General features: G+C 39.2%; 1 protein-coding gene across 1 annotated transcript in view; it reads right to left on the bottom strand.

Annotated features, from left to right (window-relative positions):
* The window catches only part of LOC122975567 (spectrin beta chain, non-erythrocytic 1-like), a 51,456-nt gene extending 46,184 nt beyond the window's left edge, over window positions 1–5,272 (bottom strand). The window contains exon 1 of the mRNA XM_044344075.1: window positions 5,101–5,272. The gene's annotated coding sequence lies outside the window, so the exon portion shown is untranslated. The remainder of the gene's footprint in view (window positions 1–5,100) is intronic.
* Window positions 5,273–11,985: the final 6,713 nt, after the last annotated feature.

The following is an 11,985-nucleotide window of genomic DNA, read 5'->3' as shown; positions in this document are numbered from 1 at the left end:
AGAATGTCTCAGTGTGTTCAGAGATCTCACATTAAACTGCTTCACACAGCTGCTTCTAACCATCATCATCATCATCATCATCATCATCATCATCATCATAACCCTTCATCTGCAGGTCATTTTAACCATCAACCGATCAGCTGTTTGGTCCATAAAATGTCAGAAAATGGTGAAAACGTTGATGAGTGTTTCCCAAAGACGACGGCCTCAGAGACATTCAGTTTACTGTCAATCAACTAATCGATTAATGTGATTAAAAGCTGGACTGAGTGAAGCTCAGCTGATCCAGGATCAATCTGTTGAGCTGAAACATCTTCACCTGTAACATGTTTTTACTTCTACTTTTGTCCTCCTGATGTATTTCAACTCTATTTTTACTGCGTTTTGTGACCCGGATCAGTTCTCTGAGTGTTTGTTCTCTGAGCGAATGACAGATAAAGTTGAGTTGAACCTGAAGACGGCGGCGGCGGCGGCGGCGGCCGTCGACACACACACGATGGGAAACGTTTCATGTTCCAGTGAAACAAAACAACACACACACAGAGCAGGTTAACTTCAGGTCAGAGCGAGGACGACGCCTGTTTTATGTTCCAGAAAACAGCAGAAGAAGAATGACCTCACTGCGCCGAGCAGAGCCGGGTGGAGTTATCGAATTTACACACACACACACACACACACACACACACACACACACACACACACACACACACACACACACACACACACACACGTTTCCTGGTTAGCTGACCCCACCCTTCATCACTGATCCACTCAGACTGAACAAGAGAAGAAAACATTTCTGCTGAATCACACGAAAACAGAAACATACGACACGCCGGCGTCTTATTGGTGCAAAAACCGTCAGAAATAATAATCAATGTTTTTATCTGAAGCTGTCAGTGATTCTGATGTCTGACGAACAATTAGCCGCCTCGTTAGAGCTGCTGAGATTGGAGGATTAATCGATTATTCAACTGACTGACAAATAATCAACAACTTTTTTAAAGTTAATTAATCATTTCAGTCATTTTTTGATGCAACAATGTCAAACACTCGCCAGTAACAGGAAGTGATCTGTGAGGATTTGCTTTGTCTTATGAGACAGTAAATTAAATATCTTTGATCAGCTGGACGAACAAACCGACAACCTGAAGTTCAGGAAACTGTGACGGATGAAAAGAATCGTTAGCTGCAGCCCAAATGTTATGTTACGTTATGTTTTACTATATTATATCACATCTCTGAGTATCTTTAAATGTGTTAATAATAATAATAATAATAATAATAATAATTATTATTATTATTATTATTATTATTATTATATTACATGATATTATGTTTCTCTCCTGTTGAATCATCTGCTTCTTTAGTAAAAAGTCGAAGCTACGAGCCTGCAGTTAACTACGTCTCCCATGGTGCATTTCAGCAAGAAACAGCCAATCACAGAGCTTAATGAACGGTGAGAAAACTGATTTTACAATCTGCAGGTTCACTTTTAATGTCTGAGTCACTTTGAGTGAATTCAGTAACCGTGGTGACGTGTTTTGTTTACAATGCTCTGACTGGCCTCCTCTCCGTAGCAACAGCAGCTGAGGCTCATGGGTATTGTAGTATTTCCTCTGTGTGCAGGTGATCAATAATATCAGTGAGCTACTAATGATTTTCACTCGTATAGTGTGTAACGAGTGCGAGAGAGCGAGCAGCAGAGAAGTGACGTGAACGTGAGCGCAGCCGAGGAAAAGCCGTCAGAAGCTCCTGCAGGTTAAACTGACTGGAAGAAACTCGCTAGCCTAGCGACATGAATGCTACAAACTACCCAGAATGCATCACTCGCTGTAGGAGACACTTAATAAAAGAAGATCTGATGTTGTGAACGCGTCGTTTCAAACGTTTCATTTCCTGACAAAAATATCGTCTCATATTGTTGTTAGAACACAGCTGTGGTCATGTGACGTCACGATGTTGAAAAAAAGATAAATGAGGTTCACGTCTGATCAGTGATCGATTAATCTGTTATATTATGCTAGCTTATATTATATAACATTATATTATGCTAGCTTATATTATATAACATTATATTATGCTAGCTTATATTATATAACATTATATTATGCTAGTATAGCTTATATTATATAACATTATATTATGCTAGCTTATATTATATAACATTATATTATGTTACTATAGCTTATATTATATAACATTATATTATGCTAGTATAGCTTATATTATATAACATTATATTATGCTAGCTTATATTATATAACATTATATTATGCTAGCTTATATTATATAACATTATATTATGCTACTATAGCTTATATTATATAACATTATATTATGCTAGCTTATATTATATAACATTATATTATGCTAGTTTATATTATATAACATTATATTATGCTAGCTTATATTATATAACATTATATTATGCTAGCTTATATTACATAACATTATATTATGCTACTATAGCTTATATTATATAGTAGCTTATATTATATAACATTATATTATGCTACTATAGCTTATATTATATAACATTATATTATGCTACTATAGCTTATATTATATAACATTATATTATGCTACTATAGCTTATATTATATAACATTATATTATGCTACTATAGCTTATATTATATAACATTATATTATGTTACTATAGCTTATATTATATAACATTATATTATGCTACTATAGCTTATATTATATAACATTATATTATGCTAGCTTATATTACATAACATTATATTATGCTACTATAGCTTATATTATATAACATTATATTATGCTACTATAGCTTATATTATATAACATTATATTATGCTAGCTTATATTACATAACATTATATTATGCTACTATAGCTTATATTATATAACATTATATTATGCTACTATAGCTTATATTATATAACATTATATTATGCTACTATAGCTTATATTATATAACATTATATTATGCTACTATAGCTTATATTATATAACATTATATTATGCTACTATAGCTTATATTATATAACATTATATTATGCTATAAACTGTAAACTGAAAATCTGGTGATTCACATTTTTCAAAACATTTATAGACAAAACGAATAATTAACGGAGAAAATAATCTTCATCGATCAGCTACGAGCTTCTATATATTTATATATATCGATATTAAATGAAGTCATTTGGGTGATATCACATTAAGCTTCTGTATATTTTATTAAATAATAACATTATAGATGAAAGCAGAGCTGGTTGGTTCACATGTATTGATCCAGCTGAATGTTTTCCTGTGTAAGAAGCAGCCAATTAGATGCGTTCAATGTCAGCTAAATTAATCTGAGTTTATAGCGTCACGTTATTCTGCATTAACTTTAGTATTATTGTGTTTATGTTATTAATGTAACTCCTACTGTAAGATTATACAGTCGGCATACATGTTTCATGTCTTTATATTTAATGAATATGTGCATCAGGACAGTGAACGCACCGACATTTACATAAATGTTGAATATTAACTGTTTACTACATATCGTCATATATTTATTAACTGTGAGACGGCGGCGATGACGCTGTCGTATTGCAGATATTCCTAATAATAATTTTGAAATTCAATACAGCATTTTGATTGATCCTAATTTTCCTTCAGTATATTTTAACTGTTTTTATTCACCAAGTTTAACAGAAACTCCGGCTTTTTGTTTCATTTCTCCATCAATAATGTCAAAAACATCATAATATGATATTTCTGCTGTATGGTCTCAGCCTGAGTCCAACGTTTACAAACAAACTGCAGATATTTATCATCAACCATCACCGATCGATTAATGGACTCAATGTATCAGCATCAATCAATAAAAGCATCTCAAGCCTTTTAAAAACAGACAAAGCATGAAAGAAAACCAGCAGATTATTTACCGTCTACAGCAGGAAACCAGGAAACGTTTCCATGGAACCACCAGAGAACGTTCTGTAGAGGGTTTCAGGGAACGTTACGGGAACGTTACGGGATTCTCCTGATTTTAGGAAATAATTCCCAGAACGTTCCCTGAAAGTTTCCTAAACTTCCTTATTTACATTTCATAGTTTATTTGATAATAATGTTCTAATGATGTTCTACGATGTTCTTTTAACCTTCAAGGAACGTTTTCCAAACGTTCTAAAAAAGGAAAAGGAACAATGTGTTTCAGAGATTTTCGAACGTTCTCATTAATTTATCTCTAATGTTCTTTAAACATTAACAGAACGTTGAACACTAGAACCAAACAGGAAGTGTTGTTGTTTACATGATGTCGCTGCTGCACCCTGTTTATTTGTGTTGGGGGGGGGGGTGTTTATGTCTGGTCCCCCCTCCCCCGGGCTGGATCCGGCCCTGCTGGACCACATCACGGTTCTGCTGAGTTCTAACAGAACAGGAACCAGACAACTCATGTTGCTGTTTGTTTGAGTTCACAGAACCTCAGTAAAACGTTCCTGCAACGTTCCCGAAACCCAGCGTGTGTTTGGGGGTTTGGGGGCCAGAGGCCTGCTCCACCTTCCGTCCTTCTGTCTGTTTTCCAGCATTTTGTGACGCACCGGCCTGCGGAGCTTCACACGGCCGAGGACAGCTGCTGGAGGCCGGCCACAGCCCGCTCAATCTGCCGCTAACAAACACCCGCAGATCGGCGCGATGAGGAGCGTTTTCCTCGGTGTTTATTGTCCTGAACACACACAGTAACACACACCTCCTCCTCCTCCTCCTCCTCCTCCTCCTCCTCCCGCGGCCACGCCTGTGTTTGCGTCCATGCATGGCGCACCGTTATTCTGCTCCATCCTCCGCCGACACTGATGGCTGCTGGCGGGGCGGGAGGGGAGGGGAACGCGCAGCGGACACGCGGGCTGAAGCGCACCGCGACACGGCTACTGAAAGCGGATCCCGCCCCGGAGAGAGGAGCGGGCCTCCGGGAGACTCCCCGCCGGTGACCGGAGCAGAGTGAGAGCGCACAGATTCATCAGACATGAGGATCGGAGGCTCGGTGTGTCCCTCCGCAGAGCTCCGGAGCGACAATAGAGGCAGAATAGAAACAGGTAGAAAACACAGAAACAGGTAGAAACACGGAGGAGCGGCTCACCTGCTCACAGGGTCCGGGCGAGGCTCCAAACTTCAGCCGAGAGGAAGAGTCCGCAGACGGGCATCCGACACAGAGAGCACCGAGAGACGGGAGGAGGGAGCTGCTGCTGCTGCTGCTGCAGGGAATGACGGGAAAGAATCCGCACTGCCCCCCCCTCCCCTCCTCCTCCTCCTCTTCCTCCTCCCTCCTCCCTCCACACAGCCTCCTCCTCTTCCTCCTCCCTCCACACAGCCTCCTCCTCTTCCTCCCTCTTTAACAGCTTTATTGGAACAAATAAACAACAAGTTTACAGCATCTTGTGTCCACAGCAGACGGTCTGAGGCCCCAAACAGCTGCAGATTTATTATGATGTTTACATGTGAAAACTAATGAATGACGTTATTATTTTAACTCAATGTGCATGAAATAACCAAAAAAGGCCCCAAAACACTTCAGAGGAAAACACTGAAACTACATTTACTGACAGATAAATGTTACTTGTCTCTGTCACTTTAAGTAGAAATCTGGACTTTTATAGTATTTTTATTTTGTGGTATTAATAGTTTTGAGTCTTTCTGTCACTGCTGACACTCAGTGACTGCTCCCTGCTGGAGGTTGTAATAATAATAAAGACAAAATAGTTCAGTAATGATCTTGTAAAGCTGACAGGTTATTAGATTCCAGATCAGCTCTGACAGGTTTGGCTTCTTGCTTAAAAAAATTGGATTTGAGAATATAAAATTTGGTCAAAATAGTGATAAAATGAATGAAATAGAGCTGCGAGCAGAGATTCATGTCATATTCAGGAGAGCAGATATGATCTAAACGTGATGATTTACTCCACAGATGTTTCTCTCTTTAGTTTCTGTTAATTATGTTTCGTTGGATGAAACCTGTGAAGCATCTTCAAAGATCTCTGTGACTCTCCTCCGTCTCTGCATCACACTCAGATCCTGGTTTCCACCTTTTTACTTGTCAGACTGGACTCTGTGTTGCGTTCAGGGACTCCTCTGAGCAGTAAACGTAAAAGTGTAAAGTGCTGTCAGCGCCTCCTACAGGCTGATCTGTTCATCAGGATCTGTTCGCACATACAAGGAATTTACAACAGAAGGAAAAACTGAACACAAGAACCAAAACACAGTTAGAGACAATACAACTATATATAAATAACATTTACAATTAAAACACAGAATGTCGTAAAAATGTAATCAAAGTGAAAAGAGCTGCTGAGTTTCAAAATATTGCCTGAGAATGTGAACATTTTCCACTATTTAAACAGTATAAACAGTGTAAACAGTACATGTAATGAGTGTGTTTGTGATTATTGAGGCCAAAAATGTTTGATTTTACAGCAGCTTTGTGATGTTTTATGTCTCTTATTGTGGTAAAATTACAAGCAAAGTAAAATAATGTGATTTATTTAAACTGCTGCCAGTGAAGAGTCGTATGTAACGACTTCCTGCAGATCACAGAAACAACTATAGTTCAGCTGAACATGAGAACCATGAGGACTCAACGTGCTATAAAACAGAAAATACTGTACTTGAGTTCCATTTATAACCTTTATTAAATGAATTTTCAGCTCAACATCAGCAGCAAATAAAATCATCAATAATGTTATTAAAATAAATCTAGTTTGATGTTTATGTTTGAGGCAGATTATGTCTCCTGACTCACTGAATCAAACCTCATTTGGGAACATTTGGGAACATTTGGGAACATTTGGGAACAGTTTTGCTCGTCTATGGCATCGTGTTTGTCCATCTTCCACCTGAATGACGTCAGTTACCACCACACCAAACGCCACGATTGGTCCAAACCACAAGCAGCTGCTGGTTTAGACGTTTATGTAAAAAAGTTGCTGTAATTTAGTGAAACTGAAGATCATAAATGTTGCAGAGATCTGTTGAACTCGTGTTAATTATTGCGACGGCAGAATCGTAGTGAATTATTCTCTGTGAAGCTGCACATAAACCCCGTCCGGCTGTGAACCTCAACCACCTGCAGGATCCAGGTGTGCAGGTGATGCTTGTTGATGTCTAACGGTGAGTTCAGACAGAATGCGAAGCAAATTTTGGCCTCACGTTACTCACATGAGTTTGACCGCTGGATTATTTGTGTTTATTCGCCCCAAACAGCCAAAGTTCATGACTGTATATCAGCTGTAAGCTGGCAAGTTTCTGTGTTTCTCCGTTCAGCTTCTGACTGAACTCAGAACTCAGCAGAGACTCTGGTTCTTTCTGTGATTGACCTCCCGTCTCCTTCCTCGTCTCTTCTGTACGTTCATGAAGTTTATTCATAAAACATTTTGACTCACCGTGTGATCAGCTTGTATTCTTTTGACTCACTGAATCAAACCTCATTTGGGAACAGTTTTGCTCATCTATGGCATCATGTTTGTCCATCTTCCACCTGAATGACGTCAGTTACCACCACACCAAACACCACAACTGGTCCAAACCACAAGCAGCTGCTGATTCAGACGTTTATGCAGAAAAGTTGCTGTAATTTAGTGAAACTGAAGATCATAAATGTTGCAGATTTCTTGAATTTGTGTTAATTATTGCGATGACAGGATGTTAATTACCAGGAGGGAGCTGTGGTAGAGAAAGCTCCATTTAAGTTCAGTTTAAGTTTCCAACAGGAAGTGATGTCACATGGTGGGCGTGGCTCAGTTTCAGCAGAGTCAGTGCTGATTAATTATTAATGAGCTTAATGTATCTGCAGCTGCTGTCAGAGGAAAAACTCATAACTATCATTATTCTTCTGAATATGATCCAACCCCTGAATCGTCTCCATGGCAACAGCTGCCGAGGCTCATGGGTACTGTAGTCTTTGGAGACGTGTCACAGACCAAAGGCAGAGAAGACATTTAAGGGTTTCTGCCTGGCGAGCAGCAGATGAAGCTGTAATGAGGCGACTTCCTGCCGCTGGTCGATATGTAAACTGAGCCGAGCTGAGCGTCAGCACTGAGCCCATTACAGTCTGATGGAGCGCTTTAATGAGCTCTGATGGAAAACACTGAGGCCTAATGTGAGCCGTGATTGGGTAAACACACTCAGACTGCAGCGGAGAACCGAGGTTACGTACCTGAGTGCTGCTTTCATATTGATTGTTTATTGAGGCAGTAAAATGTTTAGAATAATTCTCCTTACACGACACTCCTGTTTACATGAACTATGACAACAGCAGCCAGTTACACTTTGATGTTACACATGATGACGCACGTCTGTCATTAAAGGGTCAGTTCTCCCAAATTACAACAAATTACACTTTTATCTCAGCACGTTACATTAATGACATCACTCACATGGCAGAGAATCAGCTGTTTATCAGCTGTTTACAGGCCACAGTGACCTGCTGTCTGATCCTCCTGCACATGAACTCATTAACACTTCCTGTTACTCCACTTTTACTTTCTACACAACAGGAAGTTGGTCCTCATGACATGACTTGTCTCACAGGCGCCAAATCGCTGTACTTTTTTATTATTTTGGGGGCATTTTATGTTTTTACGAGATCGAACCAACAGACAAATGACAAGAAATGATGGATAGAGATGAAACTTCGTCAAAGCGGGACTCGTAACAGGAAATGTTTCAGTTTATAGTCTGCGTTTTAGGTGTCAGGTGACCCAGCAGCCACCTGGTTGAGACTAGCTGATTTACTTCCCCGTTGTTTCATCTGTGCAGCTTTTGGTTGAAAATCTGTAGATCTGGTTTTTTTTATAGCGTCGCTGGTATCGAACACGTGGTAACGAAAAGTATCAGAGTATCGACACCTTTGACGACCTCACTGTAACCTCAGATCATATGAGTGTAGGCGTCGTCCTCTAAGAGTCTCTGTCGGGTTTATCTCTGCACAACGAAATATATTAACGATGGAAATGAAGTGTGAGAGCGACACTACAGTTGGTGCAGCTGTGTTTCTATTGGCTGAAATGAGCACAGGTGACCTCTGACCTGTGAAACCACCACAGCAGCCGGACATCGCACCAAAACAGGAAACACGTGCTCGGATGAGCTTTAACAATCCTCGATTCTTTTCATTATAATTAATCTTTTATTTTCTCCATTAGTAGATTAGTTGTTTGGTCTGTAATGAAGCCAAACTGCAGTTCCTTGAACGACCACTTGAGGCTCCAAAAGCGAGTCAATCCCCATAGACCCCCATGTTAAAATGTCCAACTTTACAGCAGAAATAAACATGTTTACAGCCTGGTACAAACAACGGTTTTGGTCTCTGTAGCTAATTTCCTCTTTCATGACAACTGTACGGGGGGTGAATGTTTTTATAACTCACCCGTTTAAATGTTATTAAGCCGTAAAGTTCTGCATAATGAAGGACATGGCTGCTTTGAGTGACAGGTCCGCCAGCCGCTAGGTGGCTTGTTTCAGCCATTCGGCCCGCCTCTTTGCCCATTTTTGATTGGCTGGGAGTTAGGCAGCGTCACGCACTGCCAAGATGGCGGCGGCCGGAGCGGCTCCAAGCCTCCAGGAACAGCGCCGGGCTGTGAAGCCAGTTTGACATAGTGGCCAAACGGTGTAATTACGACATCATGTGACGCTGTTGGGCCCAAAAAGACTTTTTCCCATAGACTTACATTGTGAAAGAGACGTCTGTAAATCATCAGATACATTTTTTTGAGCATCACAACCCCCGCTACACGACTCACCTCACTATCAGAATTTGATCTGTTCAGTCCGATCACATTTCGAAAGTCTAAACGAGCCGAATGATTGAATTGTTTTATTCCCATTCAAGTTAGCCGGAGGGCTAACAGGAAGTAGCCGGCTCGGTCAGCGAAAGTCAGTAGTGCGCTCGCTCTACAGGCCCAGTGATCCCGGAAGATCCGGGTAATTTTATACGCGGAAGTCGAACTTTTTTTGGCTTCATGCGCCACTGAGCAACTTTCACATGAATGAACGGGGCCCCGCCTCCAACGCCGTATCCAGTTCTCTTTATACATCCATGAGCGGCTCACTTTGAGCTTCAAAATTTTTTTAAATTTTTTAAATTAATTAATTAATTAATTGTATTGAAAGTGCTTGCATAGACAGACATAAACGAACAGGGTGAGGGGGTTACATACGGAAATAAAATAATCCCAACTAAAAGTTACATGAAATCACAGAATGCAGGAGAGAAATATTTATTTATGGCTTTCTTGTTTTCAGATTAATTGTGTTAATGTATTGTTTGATTTCCTTTTCGAGACGGTAAGTACATGGTATTTGATTAGTGAATTTCCGGTTATGGATATGAGTAATATTGGTCTACTTGGGGGAATCGGACTAAAATGAAACCAAACACTTTTATAGTCCAAAACAAAATGTTTGTCAATGTGTTGACGATGAAAGTGGTGACATTTTTCCAATAAATGTGCAGAAGAGGTGGTGAAGATCTTCTGATCTTCGTTTTTTTTATCTTTGCATAAATAGATCGGAGGGATAGACTCGGTGGATGAGTTTGAGGGACACTTCTTTAGTTTTATTTGTGATGAAATAATTGCAGGGGAGGGACTATATGTTTTTCAAAATCAGGTTTGTGAATGTATTGTTCCAGTATGATACGGCTTTGGGGGTACTGATGATTACAGTTCGGTTATTGTTCTTTTTCACTGAGAAACAGATTCGACCGACTTCTGTCTGCACAGACTCCAGACGTAACGGGTCAACTTCAGGTAATGTGACATTTTTGAACAACATAATTACACCAGAAGGTATTGCATCAAATACTATTGTGTATTCTTTCGGAGGAATAGGAAATGTATATATATATATATATATATATATATTTTTTTTAACTTTATTGCCTTTATCAAACTTGCAGGCAATACAAACACAAACATACATTCAATACAAATATACACAACCTAACCCTCCCATAGGAGGCTACAAACAAACAGACAAATAAAAACAAAACCAAAACCAATTACACCAACTGAGACAAACAAAAAGGTCACCTTGTCATTAAATGTTATATCGCAATTCTTGGTTGTGCAGGATCGAAGTAGATGATATAGAATTGTACATTACATTTAAGGTGTTAGCATCATTTCAGTCCCAGAATGACCCATCTTCTTATGAATAGTGGTACTTTAAACTGTAAAATAGCAATAGTCATATTTTCCATGGTATGTATCTGCTTCATCTTCTGTATCCATTGAGCTTTTTGTGGCTGCATCCAATTAACAGTAATCATTTTCTTCGCAGTACATTAACAGAATATGTAACATATAGCATTGGTCCTTAGAGAAATGTATATTTATTTTAAAATTCTGAGTATAATAACAATGAGCCGTTTGGTCTGAAAAGTTGACTGACTAAAGTTATGCCACAGGTGAACCAGTTCTCTATAAAAAGTGATCTGTGTTTGTATAGTATGTCCCTGTTGTTCCAAATGTAATATCTATGAGGGGTGAAGTTATAAACCAGACCAGGATAGAAGTATCTGTTAATGAAAGTTGGCTGGTTTTGTGGGAAGTTTTTCAATATTGTAGGAGCAGATTAACAACTTTGAGCTTCAAACCCGCTCTTCAGAAACCAACGAGTGACGTCACGGTAACTACGTCCATATGTTTATACAGTCTATGGTGAAAAATGTGTATCAGTGTTTCCTAAAGACGACGTCATCAAATGTCTCGTTTAGTCCTCAACTCAAAGATGTTCAGTTTACTGTCATAGAAACCAGAAAATATTCACATTTAACAAGCTGGAATCAGAGAATGTGGACATTTTTCTTACTAAAAAAAAAATGACTCAAAACAATAAATCAATTATCAAAATAGCTGGCGATTAATTTAATAGTTGGCAACTAATCAATTAGCCTCAAACACTGACGACAGAAACTCTGCAGCCTGAGATTCTCTGATTTACAAAGTGAATGAGACGAGCCGGCAGCACG

The sequence above is a fragment of the Thunnus albacares genome, chromosome 3 (assembly GCF_914725855.1).
Source record: "Thunnus albacares chromosome 3, fThuAlb1.1, whole genome shotgun sequence".
In the NCBI taxonomy this organism is placed as follows: Eukaryota; Metazoa; Chordata; class Actinopteri; order Scombriformes; family Scombridae; genus Thunnus; species Thunnus albacares.
Note: the sequence above shows the minus strand (reverse complement) of the source record. Positions and strands in the feature narration are given on the sequence as shown.